The 13,078-nt window shown below is 38.9% G+C and overlaps 1 protein-coding gene across 7 annotated transcripts in view; it reads left to right on the top strand.

Moving 5' to 3' along the window:
- ADAMTS6 (ADAM metallopeptidase with thrombospondin type 1 motif 6) overlaps positions 1–13,078 on the top strand; it is a 333,350-nt gene that overhangs the window by 299,709 nt on the left and 20,563 nt on the right. The gene's annotated exons all lie outside the window — the stretch shown is intronic.

Raw genomic sequence — 13,078 nt, 5'->3', positions numbered from 1 at the left:
CTATAGTGTGTGTTAAGTGTTAAGAATGAGTACCTTGCTATATAACCAGAGACATTTCTTTCAAGTTAGCAAAACAGGATGCATCTCAGACTCTATTCTAATATATCCTGCCAGAAACATTGTGGTACTTGCTTTGGGTATTTCCTGTAGACCTCATACATTTGTCAAAATACAAACAAAAAGATTAAACACTGTTCTTTAGGAACCTTTGGATGTAACTATTCCCCTGTGAATCTTACTGCTTGAGTGGCCTTATTTTGCTGGAGCAGACGACCAAAAGAAGCACTGTGTTTAAGATGGTACATGGAAGTGGAGATTCTGTCCAGTTGTGGTTATCCATGGAATCTTTGACAGGAATTGGGAGTGTTCTTCCAAGTTTCCTGGCCATAGTCCAGCTTCAATAATTACATTCTGCCTACCTAAGTTAGATTTTTTAGTTATATATTTCAGTCATATGTAGAGATATCCTTGGTATTATTCTGTCAGTGTTTATGGAAAACAGTATGGACTCTTCTATTCCCTAATGGGATGCATTAACTCCTAAACTGATTTGAAAGATAAAATCCATTGATAAAGAATAGACATTCTGGAGAGTTGTATACATGTTAGTGCCCAGGATCCTTATAGAAATCCATAAATATTCATTGGTATGAGAAATTTGTTATGGGAAAATCATAATAGGAGACCTGATGATTGGCTGCCACAGTTTGAGGGCTTCAGGTCAAGTCAGTAAGTTTGAGTGATTACTAAACATACTGGGATAGGCACCATGGGTAATATGAAAGAATCTTGTAAGCATGGGCAAATGAAAAATACCCATGAAACAACTAGAGAATACTACATATAAGGTAGTGTGTAATAAAACAGTGGATTGTGAGGTATAAATGTATAAATTCATATAGAAATTCAGAGCTGAGAAGGGTAGAATAGCCTGGAGTACGATCAGAAGGCTTTTTAGTTGATGGGAGTTAAGCTGAATATTCAGGGGTATAGAGTTGGGAGTAGGGAAGAGAACAGGGAAGTTAGAGAAAGGATGCCTGAAAAGAGAAATGACTGCACAGAAACACAGAGTGGGTGATGAAAGCAGTGTGAGAGAAAAGGGTTTGTTTTTAAGAGTAAATGAAAGACTGATAGTGATAGGTAACAGGAAGGTTGGAATACAGAACTTTATACTATATCATCCTTCATAAGCAGAAAGAATGCCTTCTGAGAAATTTCTAGAAGAAATTGCTGCCAACCACTAAAATATCAAAACTTCATGTAAGCCTCATTTTACCTGATCTTCTGACCTACACTCTTCTGTATCATTATATGTTTTTAAGTAAAACAACCAGATATAATCACCTTGAGGGATAGCTTGTATATATTAACTGATATGCTTCCATTCTAAATGCTATTTTAAAGTTTCCTTCAGAATTCAACTTCATATAGGTTGCTCTTACCCCTCTCTTAGAATTTTGATTCTTATCTATCCACTCTTTGAAGTGACTCACTCAAATGGCTCTAAGAGGCTCTTAGGCATTTTCGGAGGCTGCCTGAAGATGTACATCTAAGCTGAGGACACTTTTAATCACATTTCTGCAATACTCTTTAACATGGCTGAGTCAAAGCTTAGGGGCAAGAAATGGTGCTGAGGGACTGGAGTACACATGTGGGGACTACCACCTCAGATAAAGCATTGTCCAAGGAAGCTGCTGTTGTCTTTCCCCAGACAGGAAACAATTCTGGGGTAAGCACAGGTTGAAAACTGCTGCTGTCACTGTCTCAAAAATTCTAATTGTGCACCATCTTTGTCACTGTTGTCACTGTCATCATCCTTTATTCAAGAGGAAAGATGATTTTTGCCCCATACTGTTTCTCCTATTTATTTCCCCAAGCGGGGTGTGTGGAGTGTCTTTACTCTCACACTTGCATTCCCTTAGTTTACCAGACAACCCACCTCTTCCCTTCCTAGATGGGTTAACAATAAGTAAGAATAAATAACGTTAAATGAAATAGATGTCTGAGTAGCTATTGTGAACAAAATGAGAACAAGGAGCCTGTTCTTCCCAAAGGAATGGAACACCTCCCACTAATGAAAAGAGAACGTCCCAGCAGAAGAGCAGGCGGTATTCAGTCTCTTTCAGTTAACCTTTGGCAAATATTTCACACAATTTTTTTTGACACACCCATGAAAACCTCCCCTTTCTGCCCCCTCCCCACTTCCAGCGCTCAGCTGTCTGAACTCTGCTAATCACAAGGGTGAGGTTCAACTGGTGAAAACATATTGCAGCAAGAGGAATTTACCCTTTGACCCTTTCCTTTTCTAGTATAAAATTTCCATTGTTGTAAAGCCAGCGTCAGTGAAACCCACCCAGTACTTATGGCAAAAGGAAGAAAAAAAAAGTTAAATTACCTTGGTGGAAAATGGCTCATCAGCAGCCTTTTCCGGAACTAATGAAGCCACAGCTTTCACATGTCCTATAATCTATGCTTGGGATCACCTGGGCTATTTGGACTTCAAATAGTTTTCTGTTTTTGCCCTCACTTGGCAAGTAGCTCTTGAAAGCATTGCTGCATACCGTGGATGGGGTCCAGCAGCCCTAACCCATCCTTTTGATGTATCAAAATGGTTGATTTGACTCCTACAGAATAATGCCTATTGAAAAAGATACATTTCTTGTACTTACTCTTGGACAAGTGGGTAACTGGCATCTTACTCAACTGACTTTATAGTACTTATGTTTAGATAGCATTACTTAAGAAAGATGGGGAAAATCTACCTACAAGGGACTGTGTTTCGTTTGATGAGACAATTGTGTCAGTACCTTGTACACTCCTAGGTTCTACTCTAGTCCTTTGACTAAGTAAGTTAAACCCATCTCTCCAGGGAGAACTCAGTGTAACCCCGAAATGTTAATGTTTCTGTCCTTTACAGGTGAGGGCCAAGTTTTTTTCCCTGGTTGGTTTCAAATACTTTTTCTGCAAAATATATTTTTGCTTCTTAAGCTGAAGCAAATGCATCTCTCATAAAAGTCACCTCTTATAGTCCACTGAGATGAAAACAAAAAACAGAAGGTCTGGTCGGATTTTAAATGATCATGAGATTCTAATTATATGAATAAAGAGGAAAAAATAGGCATTTACCCACATAAGGAGAAATAATGAGAAACAATTTTACTAAAGAATAGACCACTAGTCTTCTAAATTTTATAATATCTTCTACCCTGCTACCTAAAGGTTTATTATGAGAAAGAATGAGATGAATTTTGATGTTTATAACTATTCTTTGATCTGAAAAATATAGTATTGAACTAAGTATCCCAATTTCTAATTATTACTAATAGATTTTACTGCACACTCAAAAGTTATGCAAAAACATACTCTTTGTGTGGGTATAGGCCAATGATTATCCCTGGAGAATGCTCTGAAGCATTCATAATTAAGTTAATGTCTATATATTACATAACACACATGTCTATACATGCATAACCATGGCTTATCTTGCTTTTCTAGAAATTTTTATTTTTTTATTTTATTTTTTAATTATTTTATTTTATTTTTATTTTTTACATAGCTAAATAAAACAGAGGACTTCAGATGGACAAACACATTGATAGTAGTCCCCCCTTATCCACAGGAGACGTGTTCCAAGACCCCCAGTGGATACCTGAAACTGCAGATAGTACTGAACCTTATATATACTTTTTTCCTATCTATACAAACCTGTAATAAAGTTTAATTTATAAATTTATAAATTAGGCACAGTAAGAGATTAACAATAATAATAAAATTACAATACTGTAACAGCATACTGTAATAAGAGTTCTGTGAATGTAACATCTCTTTCTAAACATCTTACTGTACTGTACTCATCTATTTTCAGACTTCAGTTGATCACTGGCAACTGAAACTGTGGAAAATGAAACTGCGGATTAGGAAGGGATACTGTATTTATCAGTAGGGTAAAGAGGGAAAAATGAGGCCTTTTAGGCCTCGAGAAAGCAGAAGGAATAAGTAAATATAAAAACAAACTGAGGACTTCTCTGCTTGAACATCTCTGACATAAGGTCAGAAGGACTTGCTAGGTTCTACTTAAATGAACCAGGTTTAAGTGGCATTCCTGTGCCTTTACTATTTTTACAAGCAATTTTTAAACATTTAATTTTATAATCACCTGTAAGAAGTACAATATTTGCAGAGACCAGAATTGAGACTCTGGCTGTAGACATGTAATATTTGTGGCTGGATCTGCAGGGTTCAGGCCTGGTGTATTCACTGAGTAACAAATTTGACAGCAATGTAGTTTTCAGTCATTCGCTGTCTTGAAAATCTGGTTAATTTTCAGTCATTCACTCTCTTGAAAATATTGTATAAAATCTCTGTACCTCTGTTACTGTAAGATAAAATATCCTTGGCTAAAATAGTGAATTTTGAGGTGTAATTTTTCTAAAATGATTTCTTGCCTAAGTAAATGTCATTATGTGTTTACCTTTACACATAACTGCACATTGTTCTACAGAAGGTTAGTCTTTTTGCATGTATCTTTCAGAGCTTCCTTTTTAGTAGGAAACTGCCATCAGGATTTGTGTGTACCTCTTAGCACTTAAGTTTCCTCACCTATAAAATGGATTTGTAACAGTACTCAATTCATGGAGTTTCTATGGGGATTAGGTAATTACATGCCAAGGATTTAGAACACTACTTGACACAATAAATATTAGTGCTGCTTTGTCTTCTTATCCTCCTTTTTTTCCCTTTTTTTTTGGAAACGGAGTCTCGCTCTGTCACCCAGGCTGGAGTGTAGTGGCACAGTCTCAGCTCACTGCAGCCTCTGCCTCCTGGGTTCAAGCAGTTCTCTTCCTCCCAAATAGCTAGGACTACACGCACGTGCCACCACACCTGGCTAATTTTTTTTTTTTTTTTTTTTTTTGGTATTTTTAGTACAGACAGGGTTTCACTATGTTGGCCAGGCTGGTCTCAAACTCCTGACCTCATGATCCGCCCACCTTGGCCTCCCAAAGTGCTGGGATTCACAGGCGTAAGGCACTGCGCCCAGCCTTATCCTTCTTATTATCAATCATATCTGGTTTGGTTTTGGTTTGAGTTTCCTTGGGACTTCTCAGACGGAGGTGAATGAATTGTGTGTCTTCGCATTCTTTGTCTCCCCTAATTGTAAGTACGACCTGGCATATGATTTTAGGAAAGGCAGCTAGATTTTACTATATTCTTAATAACAGAAGCTTCTTGCCACTGGAAAAAGTTATTAGAATAAACAAGAGATGTATGTCCCAGAATTTAATATACACACACATGATTTTAAAATGTGAAGGAGTCAGGGGAGTGGCACAAGTGCATTTTTCAATGAATGCTCCCGTTAGAAAACTAATCATAGCCTCGAAATACAAAAACTGAGTTCCCTATACATCCTGTATGTTTTTGCATAACATATGGATGACGTGGCCTTGTATCCTCTTATACTTCACCTCAACTTATTCTTATAATAATTTGTATTTACTATGTATTGTCATGAGTTTGTTTCTGCCAACACTAAGAGCAGCCTGTGAATACAATAATAACAGAGAAATGGATAACAAGTAGGCCCTAAAGTACGGGTCACAAGGCCTACGATTTCGTTCCAGCTTTACCATTTGCTGTTTACCCTTAAAGAAGTTCTTCATCTATAATAATTCCTAAACATTTGTTTAATAATGTTTAATATTATATCGAAAGCAGTATAGTAGTGTTACTGTTACCAGTGATAATATTAAGCTTTAAGAGAGTGGCAGAAATCCTCTAAGTCTTCAGTTTGAACAGTGGAGGAGACTTGGCATGAAGTGAAGAAGATTAAAACAAGTGGAACAAGTTCAAGAGATAGAAATGGACTCGACACAAGTGAGGCAAGCTCAAAGGCTTGGATTAGGGCTTTATTTATTCTACAGAAATTATTGCATGCCTTGGTTTCTTGAAATATAAGTGATTGTTGTATTAAATTAGACAATACATACAAAGTACATAGTACAGTGTCTGACATCCAGAAAACACTTAGTAAGAATTAGTATTAGAATGGCTCCACCATTTAATATATGTGTGACTTTTTACCAGTCACTCTAAGTTTGCTTTCTCATTTTAAAAACAAAATAATAGGGCCGGGCGCGGTGGCTCAAGCCTGTAATCCCAGCACTTTGGGAGGCCGAGGCGGGTGGATCACGAGGTCAGGAGATCGAGACCATCCTGGCTAACGTGGTGAAACCCGTCTCTACTAAAAAATACAAAAAACTAGCCGGGCGAGGTGGCGGGCGCCTGTAGTCCCAGCTACTCGGGAGGCTGAGGCAGGAGAATGGCGTGAACCCGGGAGGCAGAGCTTGCAGTGAGCTGAGATCCGGCCACTGCACTCCAGCCTGGGCGACAGAGCGAGACTCCACCTTAAAAAAAAAAAAAAAAAACCAGAATAATAATTGCCACCTCATAGGAGAGTTGTAAGCACTATATAAATTATAGCATTTAGCACACTTGGTATATACAGTATTTATTAAATGATAGATGCTATTAGCAGCAGTAGTAGTAGTAGTTACTGTAGCTGCAAAAGCAACACTATTCGCTTTGTGCCTGACACTGGGCTAGTACTGGAAAATATTGGAAATTATTTTATATGACTGACATATAGAGAGATGAACTTCAAGAGGTAAATAGAGCCTTACTACTGTGGTGTACTAAGCATATATAGAGTTTGAATTTTTATCTTGAAGGCAATAGTAAGCCATTAAGGGATTTTTTTTCAATCAAAATGCAGTATAACTGGATTTGTGTTTTAGAAAGATCCTTCTGACTAAAGTTTAGGGAGTGGATTTGAGTGAAGCAAGAGGAAGAAACAGGAGACCTACTAGAAAGCCATTACAAAATTTTATATGGGAAATGATGTTTGTCTGAAGTAAGATTAGTGGCAGTAGAGATGGAGAGAAATCAACAGGTGTGAGAGAGATTTCGGAATTGGATTAATAAGACCTAGTGATGGATTGTAAGGGTAGAGTGAGGCAGCACCAGGTTATGAGGATATTGATTAGGCTGTGAAGAGGAATAAAAGGGATCAGGAATTTCTCTCTTGATCTTCCCTCCCTAACTAAAGCCTCTTCTCGAGCTACACTGGAAAAAATTGTGTTATCCTCCTTCAAAATGCATCTTAATGAAACCTTTTCTAAGTTGGAGGAAATGCATTCTGTGATTATATTCATTGTAATAAAGTTTGCATTGAATCATTGATTTTCATCTGAAAAAATTATTAATATTTTTCTCTCTTTCTATGACATATTCTAGGCTCAAAGATTGCCCCTAACAAAATCCATGTGTGTACATGTGTACGGTGTTCACCTAGATCTCCCCATCCACAACTAGTACATCTTGATTTACCTAATGGTAAATCAGAACTGTCACCTTTCCAGATAAAGAAGAGCATATATTTATCAAGCGTTTACTCAGAGTCCTCAGCTGGCTCCTGGGGTGTGTGTGTATGTGTGTGTGCACACGCATGTGTGTGTTTTCATGCACACAAGCATGCAAAGATGAAACAAATGGAGTAATTTTAAGGAGCTTATAGTCTAGTAGAGATGAAAAGACATGTAAATACATAATTATAAAACAGGCTGATGGTGTTAGGGGCGCGATAATTTATGTGTTCTACATCCACTTATATGATGCTTTTAACATTAACCTGTGTTTCCATGTCTGTCTCCTAAATAAGACTCTGAGCTCCTTTAGGGTAGAGACTATTTAATTCTTTTTTTTTTCTGAAGATGGAGAGGATTCGTTTTCTTTTTTATGCAAGTAGCCTAAATGACACAAGACCAGTATCCACATTCATTTCCACACAGTCCTAATTCATGACAAATGTACTTGTTTTCTGCCGTATAGCCTCTTTCCTAATTAAGAGAACCACATCCTATTCCTAACTTATTATTATTAATGACAGCACAGGCATCAAACTTCAAGGTGACTTGTTTGGGCACCCCTTTTTCTTTTGTTTTGGCTGACATTTTACTCGTATCATTTATGAGCCCCCACTAGTCCTCAGTCCTTAATCTTATTTCAAAAACTGTGGTCATGGGAGGCTCAGATGGGTCATAACACACATCAGGTTGGTCATTTCCTGGGCTACATACCTTGTATAGAATAGCATTATACAAATAAGTTCTTTTTAGAATCCCAGTACACTTATAATAACCATAAAATAATAGGACTATAGCAACTTTTTGTCCTACCTCAGTGACTTGATGTATACACTGGGAACAGCCGTCAGTCTGAGAAAGGTCAGTTGTAGTCCTTACCCTATAAGTCCAAATTTTAAGGAACATGAGTTCCACGATGAGTTTCCTCATGCTTCGGCCGTGCGTGGACCAGTCAGCTTCCAGGTGTGACTGTAGCAGGGCTTGTCATCTTTTTCAGAGTCACTTTGCAGGGGTTGGCAAAGTGCTCCCGTCCACGTACAGCTCACAGTCTGTGATGTTCAAGGATGGTCTCAGAGGTTGGGCCTGCTAGAATAAACTGAATTCAACACCTCTACACAGTTATGTTCAACTGGGCTTTCTGATACTGGGAGCAAGGTGGTGGGGTTTAGGGTGTTGCAAACTTCAGTGGTTATGTGGAGATTTTCACATAGCAAGCTTTGGTACTTGGTTAATCTAGCATTTGTTAACCAATGATGTCCTTTGGTAGTCATTAAAGTTACCACAGTATGGGGGGCCTTTGTTTTCAGGTTTTGCTCAAAGGTTCGTTTATCTGCTTCTTACTTGTGCTAACAGGGACCTTGCTGCCAGGGCCCTTAGACATGGGGGCCAGCCTTAGGAAACCCCGTCTAGTTGTTCTGAGAGATAGGCCACTGGCCTTTGCCAGGGCCCCACAGTCTGGGTTAAAACTCCAACTGCCATTTTTTTCTCTTTCTGACACATAGGGTGTAAAGGGTTTTGTCAGGTCAGGTAGCCCCAGGGCTGGGGCCAACATGAGTTTTTCTTTTAACTCATGAAAAGCTTGTTGCTGTTGGTTGTAATAGATGTAGTTTATCCAATCTACATTTTTATTAACTGTCACCCACCAAAATATTGACTCAAATCCTGCCTCTATTTGATTTCAAGCTTTAAATTGATCTGGTGTTCCCCATGGGACTCCATAGACATGAGAGTTGAAAGACCCATAAGAGGCTTCTCTCGCTTTACAATGTCTAATTTTTCCTCCCTCTGGTTGATGAAATGCCAGGGTGAAAGGGATAGCCAACTGGACTAAAGTACAAGTGCCACTCCAGTTATTCAGCAGAGCACCCAGTAAAGGTCCACCACAATACCACCACACATCTGCTTGAGGATGAACAAGGGCTGACTGATTGATAAGCTCTTGAAAATACTTAAGCTCACTGCATTCCTTCAGGTCTCCAAGGAACACTAAGTTTCCTCCCTGTCGTGAGAGACATGAAGTGAACTTAGTGTTGGGAGATGGAGGCTGGATGACCCTCGAGGGCTGACCCGCAGGGTGCCGGACTTTGGGATATAGCCGAGAGAGCTTGGCACTACTTATTACTCCAGGCTGTAGAATCCTGGAAGAGAGCTACCATGCAGCCCACGCCTGGTCTACTGAAGGACCACCTTAGTGGAAAGGGGACAATCTGGGCCTCTGGCCTGCTATGTGCACAAGCATAACAATTGCTTTTGTTTAACATGCAGATGGAATATTTGATCCATTCCAACCAGGCATTTGCATCTTGGTATCCTGTTTTAATTGCCAAAGTTTGTTTTAAGTCTAACTTTTATGATCCTCTAGTAAAACGAATGTATGATTTTAGGAAATTACAAAAACTGGTTGGGGTAGTCCATCCTTGCTCTTTAGTGGTCCACAGAACGTTGGACCAACTATGGCATGAAAGCTCTACATTGGGGGGCAAGACTCCTGGTTGACACTGGAGTCTTTATCGAAATTTACCCAGATTAAATGGTCCTAATTTACTAATGCCCAGTCTGAGGAGAGGCAGGAGGGACAGAGGTACTTTTCTGAAGTCGAGCGCTGTCTTTGACTTGGCAAGTCCCCACAGGGTATAACAAGGCAAGCGTTAAATGCAATAGTTTGAGGCAAAATTGACTTGGTTATGTTAATAACTAAATGGTCAGCAATAGAGCGAGGGAAGAAGAAAGAGTAATAGAATAGATGAAAGCGTTAAATTTTTCTTAGCTTTAATTTGGTAGGATTTTCCCCTGGGACTGGGCCCATGACTCTGTAGGGGGTGGCACTTTGTCTCAGGTGTGATGAGTCCATCCCTTTTCTGCTCTATGAATGGCAGTCTCGGTGGTTAGCAGCACAAGGTAGCGTCCTTCCTAGGCTGGCTCGAGTTTTTCTTCTTTCCACCCTTTGATGAGAAGGTGATCTTCAGGCTGGTGCTGGTTTACTGGAAATTCTAGGGGTGGTACCTATTCTAAAAGACTTTTAGTTTTGAGGGAAAGGAAAGTGGAAGATAAACCAAGTATATAATTTTTAAGAAACTGACCTTTGTTTTAAATGTGGGGACATCAGCAGTGGACTTTATAGTCCTTGGTGCCTTTCTACTGAGAAATTTCCTTTAGCATCTATTTTTATTAGTTTTTAGACAAAAGAAGCCAAACACCATTTTATATTTGACAATGCTTCCTGTATGATTTTTATACCAGATAATCTAAATTTTACCTTTATATTAGTGTGCTATTAATGTTAAACTTAGTTTTAATAAAACTTTGTAGACATTTATTCAATTTTTAATGTTGGGCCATAAGGTAAGATTTTTATAGACTCTTTTTAACCTTTTATAATTTTTATTAAAGAGCAGGTTAGTGCTTTAAGAAAAACTCATGTTTTTACTTTAATGTCCAATTCACAGGAAAACTGGTTGATACCCGTTTAACTTTAGCCAGTATGTTTACACACAGATTTTTATTTACAATTAATGTTTTAAAACTTGATTAAACCTTCAAAACAATATATATTTTTAACCTTTTAATGTAGGTAAAAATTTACATTCTTATGCCTCCTTATAATCCTTTTGCCAAAGGTATATTTTACTTCCCTTATACACCTTGCACATAAACTGTTTTTTTTTTTTCCAATAGTTTTACATTCAGGAGGCCTAGTTACTTTTAAATTATATGACATTTCTTGCATAAATTCTATTTTTTAATAACTTTTTTTCTTTCACGACTTTCGCAGACAATTGTTCGATATGCCTCAACTTTCTGACTTATTACAAACATTTCTTTCTTTAAACAATCAGTTAATTTATTTCAGGACAAGAATTTACCATATAACACTCTTTTTACATAAATTCTGCCCCCCCTTTTTTTTCAAAGATGATAACCATTCTTTTCCAAAGTGAACTTCTTTTATGTCTGTGGACTAGACTGTCTAAGGCCACAAGATTAGAAGCTACTATAATACATGTTACACTGTTAACTTTTGGCAAACTTTACTTTTGTTGAAAACCTTATAAGTTTGGGATTTCGATTATCCTTTGCTATTAATAAGACCTTGTTTAATCCAAATTAACTTAGAATTGGGATAGACGGTTTTTTTTTTCTCCTTCAATTACCTGGGAGGAACCATCCATCCTCCTGTCCTGAAGGGAGTTCCTCCTAGGTCTGGTCGGACCTTTGTATGGTAATTAAGATTTAGATCCCCTCTTAGGAAACCTGCTGGGTTAAGGGAATTTTCAGTGGTTAATGTTAAATCATCCTTTTTTTTTTTCCTTAGGATACTTCTGAACTGGTGAGGTGTGCTCACAATGAGGTTTCCTCTAAAAGTTTTTTTTTTTTTTACTTTCTTCTGTTAGCAAAGCAGTTGCTGCCAGAGATTGAATGCATCTGGGCTATCCACAGGTTACTGGGTTAAGGATTTTTGATAGGAAGGCCTCAGTGCTTTCGGGATAAGCCCTTGTTTACACTGAAAACAAAGTGATATTAGAGTGTTACAGGGTTACAGAGAATACCTTTAATTATCAATTGTAGGTTTTAAATTTACCTTGGCTTTTAAAGGAATAGGGTATACAGGGTTTTTTTTCCTTAACTACTTGTATATTTCTCTCTTTCTCTCTTTGACTTTCTGTCTTTCTCTCTTTGACTTTGCATTTGCCTTTGTCTCTTCCTCTCTCTCTGCCTGTCTCTCTCTCTCTCTCTCTCCTTGACTCCCTGTTTGTCTCTCCATCTCTTCCTCTCTGTCTTTTCCTCTCTCTCTCTTTGCCCCTTTTTCTCTCTCTTTCCTCTCTATCTCTCTGCTGGTCTTTCCTTGCCTCTGCCAGCCGCTTATGCTGCTGTTCTCTCAACCACTGGTTGGGGGGCAGGGGGTGGGATCTAAAACCAGCTGTAACCAAGGGTTTATGTACAGGAACTGGTCTGGGTGCCCTGGCTTACAGGTTACCTTGTGCCATACCTTTGAAACAAGGGACCTGTCCAGGCTTCCTTCTGATGGCCAACCCACCTCTAATGCTGGCCAGTGTATTTCACACAAAGTTCTAAGTTTTCCTGGTGTCATAGTAACACCATAATCTCCCTTAAATCCTTTCTTGAAATTTTTCAACATAGTTCCTAGTGGGGTGGGCTTACTTTGTGTGTGACCCATGCTTCTTCGAGACAAAACACCACGCTAACACCACACGCACACCACGAAACAAAGAACAGATAAAAAGGGCACACACATACTTTTATAGTTCACACAAAACCAGAATCAAAACCAAAATCAGAGTATCCAGAAATGCAAGCCAGGTCAAAACCAAAGTATCAAGCAATCAAAGTCAAGTCAAAAACAAAAACCAAAGTGCCAGTACAGGCACACTGTGGGTGATCAGGCCACGCTTCCCCTCAAATGGAGTGCCAAGTTCCAAAGACTAGTCTTACCAAGTTTCAGATGTCCAGACTCCAAGTGCCAGTTCCTTCCTGGTGTTCAGCCACTGCGTTGATCCTCCATGGGGGCCTGCCACACACTGCTCTGGTGAGGTGTTCCACTCGGGCAATTGCCTACCCAGGAGCACGCTCAGGATCTGCATCACTCAAGCTGGCCAGAGTCCCCCATAGGGATGCTCCACAGGGCAGGCCTAAGCTGC

Source organism: Papio anubis, chromosome 5, assembly GCF_008728515.1.
Source record: "Papio anubis isolate 15944 chromosome 5, Panubis1.0, whole genome shotgun sequence".
In the NCBI taxonomy this organism is placed as follows: domain Eukaryota; kingdom Metazoa; phylum Chordata; class Mammalia; order Primates; family Cercopithecidae; genus Papio; species Papio anubis.
This window is presented reverse-complemented; position numbering and strand designations above follow the sequence as displayed.